This window comes from Protopterus annectens, chromosome 2.part1 (assembly GCF_019279795.1).
Source record: "Protopterus annectens isolate FY-2018-M chromosome 2.part1, PAN1.0, whole genome shotgun sequence".
In the NCBI taxonomy this organism is placed as follows: Eukaryota; Metazoa; Chordata; order Ceratodontiformes; family Protopteridae; genus Protopterus; species Protopterus annectens.
Window position 1 is genome coordinate 1,821,903,976 of NC_056729.1, and position 11,366 is coordinate 1,821,915,341.

Genomic DNA, 11,366 nt, shown 5'->3' on the forward strand with positions numbered 1-11,366 from the left:
CACTGCACCCCAGGTACCAATATGATTCTATCATACTACATATGGGTGTAAATTACCTCACACACTCATGTCACTGCACCCCAGGTACCAATATGATTCTTTCATAGTAGGTGTGGGTGTAAATGACATTCCACACTCATGTCACTACACCCCAGGTACCAATATGATTTTATCATAGTAATGTGGGTGTAAATGACCTCACAAACTCATGTCACTGCACCCCAGGTACCAGTATGATTCTCTCATAGTACATGTAGGTGTAAATGACCACACAGACACTCATGTCATTGCACAAGTAACAATATGATTCTCTCTAGCACATGTGGGTGTACATGACCTCACACACTCATATCACTGCACCCCAGGAACCAATATGATTCTCTCATAGTACATGTGGGTGTAAATGATGACACACACTCATGTCACTGCACCCCAGGTACCAATATGATTCTCTCATAGTATTTGTGGTGTAAATGACCTCACATACTCATGTGACTGCAACCCAGGTACCAATATGAATCTCTCATAGTATGTGTGGGAATAAATGGCCTCAAACACTCATGTCACTGCACCCAGGTACCAATATGATTCTATCATACTAGAGATGGGTGTAAATTACCTCACACACTCATGTCACTGCATCCCAGGTACCGATATGATTCTTTCATTGTAGGTGTGGGTGTAAATGACCTTACACACTCATGTCACTACACCCCAGGTACCAATATGATTTTATCATAGTAGATGTGGGTGTAAATGACCTCACACACTCATGTCACTGCACCCCAGGTACCAATATGATTCTCTCATAGTACTTGTGGGTGTAAATTACCTCACACATTCATGTCACTGCACCCCAGGTACCAAAATGATTCTATCACAGTACACATGGGTGTAAATGACCACACAGACACTCATGTCACTGCACCCCAAGTACCAATATGATTCTCTCTTAGTACATGTGGGTGTAAATGACCTCACACACTCATGTCACTGCACCCCAGGAACCAATATGATTCTCTCATAGTACATGTGGGTGTAAATGATGACACACACTCATGTCACTGCACCCCAGGTACCAATATGATTCTCTCATAGTACATGTGGGAGTAAATGACCTCAAACACTCATGTCACTGCACCCAAGGTACCAACATGATTCTATCATACTACATATAGGTGTAAATTTCCTCACACACTAATATCACTGCACCCCAGGTACCAATATGATTCTTTCATTGTAGATGTGGGTGTAAAAAACCGTACACACTCATGTCACTGCACCCCAAGTACCAATATGATTTAATCATAGTACCTGTGGGTGTAAATGACCTCACACACTCATGTCACTGCACCCCAGGTACCAATATCTTTCTCTCATAGTACATGTGGGTGTAAATGACCTCACACACTCATGACACTGCACCTCAGGTACCAATATGAATGTATCATATTACATGTGGATGTAAATGACCTCACACACTCATGTCACAGCACCCCAAGTGTCAATATGATTCTATCATAGTACATGTGGGAGTAAATGACCACACTAACACTCATGTCACTGCACCACAAGTACCAATATGATTCTCTCATAGTACATGTGGGTGTAAATGACCTCACACACTCATGTCACTGCACCCCAGGAACCAATATGATTCTCTCATAGTACATGTGGGTGTAAATGATGACACACACTCATGTCACTGCACCCCAGGTACCAATATGATTCTCTCATAGTATATGTGGTGTAAATGAACTCACACACTCATGTCACTGCACCTCAGGTACCAATATGATTCTCTCATACTACATGTTTGAGTAAATGACCTCAAACACTCATGTCACTGCACCCCAGGTACCAATATGATTCTATCATACTACATATGGGTGTAAATTACCTCACACGCTCATGTCACTGCACCCCAGGTACCAATATGATTCTTTCATAGTAGTTGTGGGTATAAATTACCTTACACACTCATGTCACTACACCCCAGGTACCAGTATTATTTTATCATAGTACATGTGGGTGTAAATGACCTCACACACTCATGTCACTGCACCCCAGGCACCAATATGATTCTATCATAGTACATGTGGGTGTAAAGGGCCACACACACACTCATGTCACTACACTCCAAGTACCAATATGATTCTCTCATAGTATATGTGTGTGTAAATGACCTCACACACACATGTCACTACACCCCAGGTACCAATATGATTCTCTTATGGTACATGTGGGTGTAAATGACCACACACACTCATGTCACTGCACCCCAGGTACAAATATGATTCTATCATAGTACACGTGGGTGTAAATGACCACACAGACACTTATGTCACTGCACCCCAAGTACCTATATGATTCTCTCTTAGTACATGTGGGTGTAAATGACCACACACACTCATGTCACTGCACCCCAGGTACCAATATAATTCTCTCATAGTATATGTAGGTGTAAATGACCTCACACATTCATGTCACTGCTCCCCACATCCAATATGATTCTCTCATAGTACATGTGGGTGTAAATGACCTGACACACTCATGTCACTGCACCCCACGTCCAATATGATTCTCTCATAGTACATGTGGGTGTAAATGACCTGACACACTCATGTCACTGCACCCCAGGTACCAATATGATTCTATCATATTACATATCGGTGTAAATGACCTCACACACTCATGTCACTTCACCCTAGGAACCAATATGAATCTATCATACTACATGCTGGTGTAAATGACCTCACACACTCATGTCACTGCACCCCGTGTACCAATATGATTCTCTCATAATACATGTGGGAGTAAATGAACTCACACTCTCATGTCACTGCACCGCAGGTACCAATATGATTCTGTCATAGTACATATGGGTGTAAATGACCTCACAAACTCATGTCACTGCACCCCAGGTACCAATATGATTCTATAATACTACATGTGGGTGTAAATGACCTCACACACTCATGTCACTGCACCCCAGGTACCAATATGAATCTATCATACTACATGCTGGTGTAAATGACCTCACACACTCATGTCACTGCACCCCAAGTACCAATATGATTCTCTCATAGTACATGTGGGTGTAAATGACCTCACATACTCATGTCACTGCACCCCAGGTACCAATATGATTCTATCATAGTACGTGTGGGTGTAAATGACCACACAGATACTCATGTCACTGCACCCCAAGTACCAATATGATTCTCTCCTAGTACATGTGGGTGTAAATGACCTCATACACTCATGTCCCTGCACCCCAGGTGCTAATATGATTCAATCATACCACATATGGGTGTAAATGACCTCACACACTCATGTCACTGCACCCCAGGTGCCAATATGATTCTCTCATAGTACATGTGGGTGTAAATTACCTCACACACTCATGTCACTGCACCCCAGTTACCAATATGATTCTGTCATAGTACATGTGGGTGTAAATGACCTCACACACTCATGTCACTGCACCCCAGGTACCAATATGATTCTCTCATAGTACATGTAGGTGTAAATGACCTCACCCACTCATGTCACTGCACCACAGGTACCAATATGATTCTCTCATAGTATATGTGTGTGTAAATGACCTCACACACTCATGTCCCTGCACCCCAGGTACCAATATGATTTTATCATTGTACATGTGGGTGTAAATGACTGTACACACACTCATGTCACTGCACCCCAAGTACCAATATGATTCTCTCATAGTATATGTGTGTGTAAATGACCTCACACACTCATGTCCCTGCACCCCAGGTACCAATATGATTCTCTTGTAGTACATTTTGGTGTAAATGACCTCACACACTCATGTCACTGCACCCCAGGTACCAATAGAATTCTCTCATAGTACATGTGGGTGTAAATGACCACACACACTCATGTCACTGCACCCCAGGTACCAATATGATTTTCTCATAGTACATGTGGGTGTAAATGACCTTACACACGCATGTCACTTCACCCCAGGTACCAATATGATTCTATCATAGTACATGTAGTTGTAAATGACCTCACACACTCATGTCACTACACCCCGGTACCAATATGATTCTATCATAGTACACGTGGGTGTAAATGACCTCGTACACTCATCACTGCACCCCAGATACCAGTATGATTCTATCATAGTACATGTGGGTATAAATGACCACACACACACTCATGTCACTGCACCCCAGGTACCAATATGATTCTATTTTAGTACATGTAGGTATAAATGACGGCACACACTCATGTCACTGCACCTCAGGTGGCAGTATGATTCTATCATAGTACATGTGGATGTAAATGACCTCCCACACTCATGTCACTGCACCCCAGGAACCAGTATAACTATCTCATAGTATATGTAGGTATAAATGACGGCACACACTCATGTCACTGCACTTCAGGTATAAACAAAGACGTTGGGCAACCTTATCATATATCAGGTATAAACAAAGGCATTGGCAACCTTATTATAAACAAAGACAGTGGCAACCTTAAAATACTGGACCCCACCCAGTTTGGGTTCGTGAAGGGCCGATCTTGTCTCCTGAACCTGATTGACTTCTTTGAATCAGTCTCCAGAGCCATAGACGAGGGTAAGGCAGTCCACACAGCCTATCTGGACCTCGCTAAGACCTTTGACACCATCCCTTACTCTGGAATCATAGATAAACTTACTAAGCTGGGCATTAATCCCTTTGTCACTCGGTGGGTTGCCAACTGGCTTACGGACATAACTCACATTGTAAAAGTAGCTGACTCCAAATCCATCTCCAGAACAGTGACAAGTGGAGTACCTCAGGGTTCAGTCCTGGGACCTGTCTTGTTTGGCATCTACTCTCTGAAGTACAGGCCAACACTGATGGACTCTGGCTAACAAAGTTCACAGATTACTGCAAACTGGGAGCCATTATTGAATCCCCAAATGATGTGGATACTCTACAAAAGGGCCTTACAGAAACAGGTGCTTGGTGTTAGAGCCATAGGCTCAAGCTCATTGCCAAGAAATGTATAGTTATCCCCTTTGGGAAAAAACATGTACCCATGAATTACCACATAGGTGGCAGTGCACTAAACACTGAAAGTGTGATAAGAGACTTAGGGACACAGGTGCACAGTGGTCTCATCTTCAATACCCATATTGCCACAACAGTCAGGAAATCCTTCTATGTGGCACACTTCATTACAAAGGCTTTTCATCCAGAAAAAAGGAGGCCATTGTCCCACTGTACTCATCCCTCATTAGACCCATTATAGAATACCACGCCCCATTTGGTATGTACCTCTCAAGACATCTGCAACAACTGGAAAGGCTGCAGAAATACCTCACTAAAAGAATCATATGCCTAAAGCAGATGCCCTATGCTGACTGTGTTAAAAAAACTCCAGCTATACTCTGTCGTATATCATCTACTCCAAGGCGATCTCTGCTTAACATACAAGGCCATGTAAAACCCAGAGCTGTTGAACATGCTACACTTAAAGAAATCCCAATCCCTCAGAGCCACACGCTCCAGGGATCTAAACCTTGTCATCATAATAAACAAAACATGCTGGAGGGATAGGTTCCTGACCCAGAGATTCCCCAGACTCTGGAATAGACTTTCCATACATGTCAAGCAGAGCACCTCTTTGGCCCTCTTCAAAAGGAACATTGATAATTGGATGGGAGAAAGGAAATTCACCCTGGGGATCACATCAGTCGCCCTGCTAGTCAGGGGTCCAGGAAAGTAAACAGTGTGGGAAGAAATAGCCAGGGAGTTGTTATGGCTAGGCTTGTATAGGCCCTAGGGCTGATAGCCTAGTACCAACCTATGAACCTATATGATTCTGTCATGGTACATGTGGGTATAAATGACCACACACACTCATGTCACTGCACGCCTGGTACCAATATGATTCTATCATAGTACATGTGGGTGTAAATGACCTCACACACTCATGTCACCGCACCCCAAGTACCAGTATGATTCTATCATACTACATGTGGGTGTAAATGACCTCACACACTAATGTTACTGCACCCCAGGTACCAATATGATTCTATAATAGTACATGTGGGTGTAAATGACCTCGCACACTCATGTCACTGCACCCCAGGTACCAATATGATTCTATGATAGTACATGTGGGTGTAAATGACCTCACACACTCATGTCACTGCACCCCAGGTACCAATATGATTCTATCATAATACATGTGGGTGTAAATGACCTTACACAAGTCTCACTGGACTGTATGAAAAGAGACATAATTGATCTATCAGAATATGTGTCACAGATAGGTACAAGCCTTGATTTTACCTTCGCCAAAGATGATGCCACAGTATGAACATAAATTGATTGATTTTAATAATTGGCTTAGTTAATGGTGTCGCTATCCAATATCTGTCAGCAGAGGATGACATGAACAACCGAGCATGTTGCTTTGCGAAGGATGTGCTACGCCTGTCTTCTCTAGGCTTTTGGATATTGGCTAAAACTTTACCCAATCAGTTAGAGTCCTTTTTAGGCAATGTAAAAAAGACAAAACTGCCAACAGTGAAAAAGTCCACAAGCAACCTTAAGGTGTTAGTGCTCAATGCTGGGAGCCACACCCTTCAAGTCCTCCTGATTCTGGAGAATGTAAACATCTATTCAGTGACCAAGACTTGGTTTAAGCCATAGAAAGTACAGAGGAAGTGCAAGGCTACAGTGCTTTCCATACATTTAGACCAACAACAGCATAGACTGTGGCCAAAGGTGGAGATGTCTCGATCTACATTAACAACAAACATACCTGTGGGTTGGTTAAACAGGACATACCATGGAGTTTATCTGTGTGCAAGTCACCATAGATAAGGTCCCTCACCATATCATGGCTAGCTACAGGTCACCATCTATGCCACTAGAGTCTCATGATTCCTAAACTTTCTAGAGGTGCTTACTATCCAACCAAACACCTTATTCATGGGTGACTCTAACTACCCCTCTATAGACTAGGAATCTTACACTGCCTCAAACTTATAGGTATAACTCCTCCTGGACTTTATTATTATAAAAACCTTGGAAGAGATAGTGCACACTCCAAACAGAGGATCAAACATGTTGCTCATCTTGTGTGTTCATTTAAGTAGCTTATTACTTACAAACACATCAGGATGGATAACTGGAACATTTTATTTATTTTCATTTAACATTTGTTAACTGGGAAATTCCGACTAGGACAGAGCCTATTTTCAGCAGAGGCATAGGGAGAAACACTCCAGATGCATGTCTTTGAGTGTGGGAGGAGTACCTGGAGAAAACCCATGCGAATGCAGGGAGGACATGCAGACTCTGCACAGAAGGCACCCCAGCCAAAAATCAAACTGGAGAACCTCTTGCTGTGAGGCAACAACATTAAACCTTGCACCACTGCGCCACCCAAGACATAATGCCCAACATAAAGCTTAAACAAACTGACTGACTGCTACACAATATGCATGTTTTCAGTCTGGCTGCTCATTCAAAATGGCACCACTCTTTGCACGTGCTCAGTACTTATATACATGTGCTCACTTACTGCTATGGTTTTTAAAGGTATAACATGCACACTCGGATCTACATCCTCCCTCTTTGACTATTCTGTCCTGCAATGAAAATGACAATTGGATGAGCATGCAGATTATACACATATATACAAACAATAACAATCATGTCCGGGTTGCCTTGTATCTGGGACTAGGTCTTCAGATATGACCTGACTTTGTAATAATCAGAACTGGGTTTAGCAACAGGGACAGTCACTGGAGAATGTTCTTCTTGAGAACTGTTAAGGGTACTTTCAGAAACAGCCAGATGATTGAAATGCTCTCTGGAACAGGAACATTAGACAAATCTCTTTGAGAATTAGAGTCGCCATTACAGGCAAGATGCTGTAACACTGGTTCGGACACTGGTAGTAAATGTTTCTGATTCTACCTGAACTGGACCTTGTGACTCAATGATGTACAATTTCGGTTCCTCACACAAATGCTTCTCAAGCCATATTTGGTCAAATCCTTTCACTGTCCACATTCTCACTATCTCTCCTTCTTTTAATGGATTCAGAGGCTTGCTGGTCTTGTCTTCTTTCGGAGTTGAGCTTTTACTGCTTTGTTGTTTTAAGCACTTGGAATCGACAAATTTTTATTGAGTGGTAGTGTGGTTCTGGTTTGTCTCGATATCAAACTCTGAGCAGGCGAACCAAGTAAATTGCCACAAGGAATGTTTCTGAGACTGAACAGACTGAGAAAAGCATCAGTATTGTCTTGTTTCGATTTCTGCGACAGCTGTTTTGCACTTTGTACTGTACATTCATTCATTTGTGGATACTCAGGACTACTAGTAACATGAACAAAGTCCCATGTTTCAGTAAATCTTTTGAACTGCTGACTTGTAAACTGCACCATTGTCAGAAACGACTTTGTGCAAACTACCATGAACAGAAAAATGCCTCTTCAACTTTGTAATTACAGTACTGGACAAGAGATTAGGAAGTAGGTTATTCTTGAACCAATATGAATAAGCGTCTAATGACAAAAAGTAATGTGGACCATTTCATTCAAAAATATCTGTGGCTACTGTCGACCAAGGTAGTTCAGGAATCTGGCTTAGCTGAAGTGGTTCCTTTTATTGATGCGGTTTAGTACTATCACAAACAGAAGAAGCTGAGAATTCCTTCTCAATATCTTTTGACACAGAAGGCCAAAATACTAGTCTCCCCACTCTTCTTTTGGTAGAATCAGCTCCTGGGTGGCCACGATGCAAGATTCTTATGTACTCTTGTTGCAAGGACTTTGGAGCAATCACATTTGGATCATTCATGATGATACCATCTTCCACCAAAATCTGGTCTCTGTAAGGAAAATACTGCTCATTTCTTTTTTTTTTTTTCAAAACAAGTTTATTGTTTTAACATATAAGAGAAATATCATAACAATTTTATACAAATAATTAAAAATAGGTATTATTATAATATTCAACAAAACAACTAAAGTATTTACAAAGACATCCACTACAATCAGATCAATTAATTAAACTAAAATACTGTGCTATTGAAATTAGATTTTTTTTAACAAATTTTGTAAATTATCCCATACAATATAATGTGATGTTTTTCTAGTTGTTCTCATTCTAATTGTGCTTATTTCCATATGACACATTATATTCATAACATTTTTAAATTCATTGAACGAAGGAGGTGTATCTGAAATCCAATTTCTAGTTATTATTTTCCTAGCCACTGCTAGGATAGACCATAACAAGGGAAGCTTAATCTTTTTAACACATTGAGGTACAGGTGTGTTGAATAATATAAGAGACTTAGAAATAATGAAATTATCTGTAAAAAGAGCTTGCAAAAATTCATTAATTGACTTCCAGTATTCTTTCAACTTCATACAGTCATAAAACATATGAGCCCAGTCAGCATTAATTTCTACATTACATCTCTTACATAGATTATCTTTATTATTAATTTTATTCATCATCAAAGGTGTATAAAAAGATCTATGTAAAAATTTCCATGTATAAAGTCTCCAGACAATGGAATATGTAGTTCTATAAGCAGATTCCAATATATATTGTTTATCTTGTTGAGTTGGTGGGTCCCCATTAATAGAGGTGAAATAATTCCAGTATGAATCTACATTGTAAAAAGTTTCTTGTCTGATAATTTTATGTATATATGAAAGTTTACCTTTATCAGAAACTTTATGCTGTAAATTTATTATCAAGTAATCAATCAGTTTTGGAATAGATTCTTTAACTGTTATTGACATTAGATCTATTCTATCAATGAGATATTGTCTAAAGATCTGAACCTCTAACCAGCAAGTTTCTCTTAGATCAAATTCTTGTTTTAAGAAATCTAGATTTTTAACTTTATTATCAGATATCAGCTGATACCAGTACTTTAGATTATTATCTATAGCTAAATGAGCTCCTTCAGAAGTAGATGACATAAGCATACCCTGAGTATAAATTATAGGGAATACAATAAAATTCCATTCCCTATACTTAGGGTGCATGGATATAAAGTTACGATAACTAATAATAATATTTAATGGGTAACAGACCATATGTTTAGGTGTAATAGGTGAAGTACAAAATTCCTTTAGCAACCACAACATGGAGTTATTTATAATCATATTTTTATGTGTTAAGGAGATTTTCATGAAGTGCATACTAATTAGCTCCCAATAATCTTTCCATTTTGCGACATATGACCGATCTATTAATAAAGTAATAACTTTTATAATAGAAGAGATAATATATAAATTAAAGTCTGGAAAAGAAATAGCCGCTTGAGACCAGCTATTAGTATGTTTCTTTAATGCAATCCTAGGTCTATTAGGTGCCCATAAGAAATTTAACATTAGTGTATTCAGTTTCTTGATAGTTATTTTTGTAGGTGAAAGTATTATTGATTGTATTAAGTATAAAATCTTGGGGAATATTATCATTTTAATAATTGTAAGTCTCTCCTCCATAGTAAAAACATATTATTCCAGGTATTAAAAGATGTTGTATATTAAGAAAACAGGTATTATAGTTATTATATATAATAGATTTAATGTCTTTAGATAGTATTATACCTAAATAAGTTATCTGACCTGAGTTGGGTACATATTTAGTAAAATCACTAATGAGAGTATTTTTTGTATATATAGGTAGTATTTTAGTTTTTCTTCATTGAATATTAAACCAGAAATACTTTTAAAATTCATCATTTTATCAAATAAAGACTGCATAGAAGAATTAGATCCTGCTGATGTAATTAGAACATCATCTGCAAAAAGTTGAATTTTTGATGTTGTATTTTCTTCTATTTCAAAACCCTCTATGTCAGTACTGTTTCTAATCAAATTAGCCCAAGGCTGCATTACTAAAGTGAATAATAGTGGAGAAAGAGGACATCCTTGCTTTGTACCTTTAAGAATGGGTATTTTTTGTGAAACATATGTTCCTACCTTAATATAAGCCAGCGTTCCTTTGTATAAATGCTCAATTAAATTTACAAATGCATCAGAGAAATTTGTGCATTTCAGTAAGGTAAACAGATAGTCCCAACTTACTGAATCAAATGCTGAACCTATATCAAGACTAATAAGTGTTAAATCTTTCTTTTTCCTATTTGCAAAATCAATTAATGTTAAAGTTCTTCTTATATTATCAAAAGTATTTCTATTTACAATGAAGCCCGTCTGATCTATGTCCATAATGCGGGATAATTGTCTTCAATCTATCAGCAAAAATACTCATAAACATTTTATAATCAACATTAAGTAATGAGATGGGTCGATATGAAGAACATCTAGTTGGATCTTTATTAGGTTTTAAAATTGAATT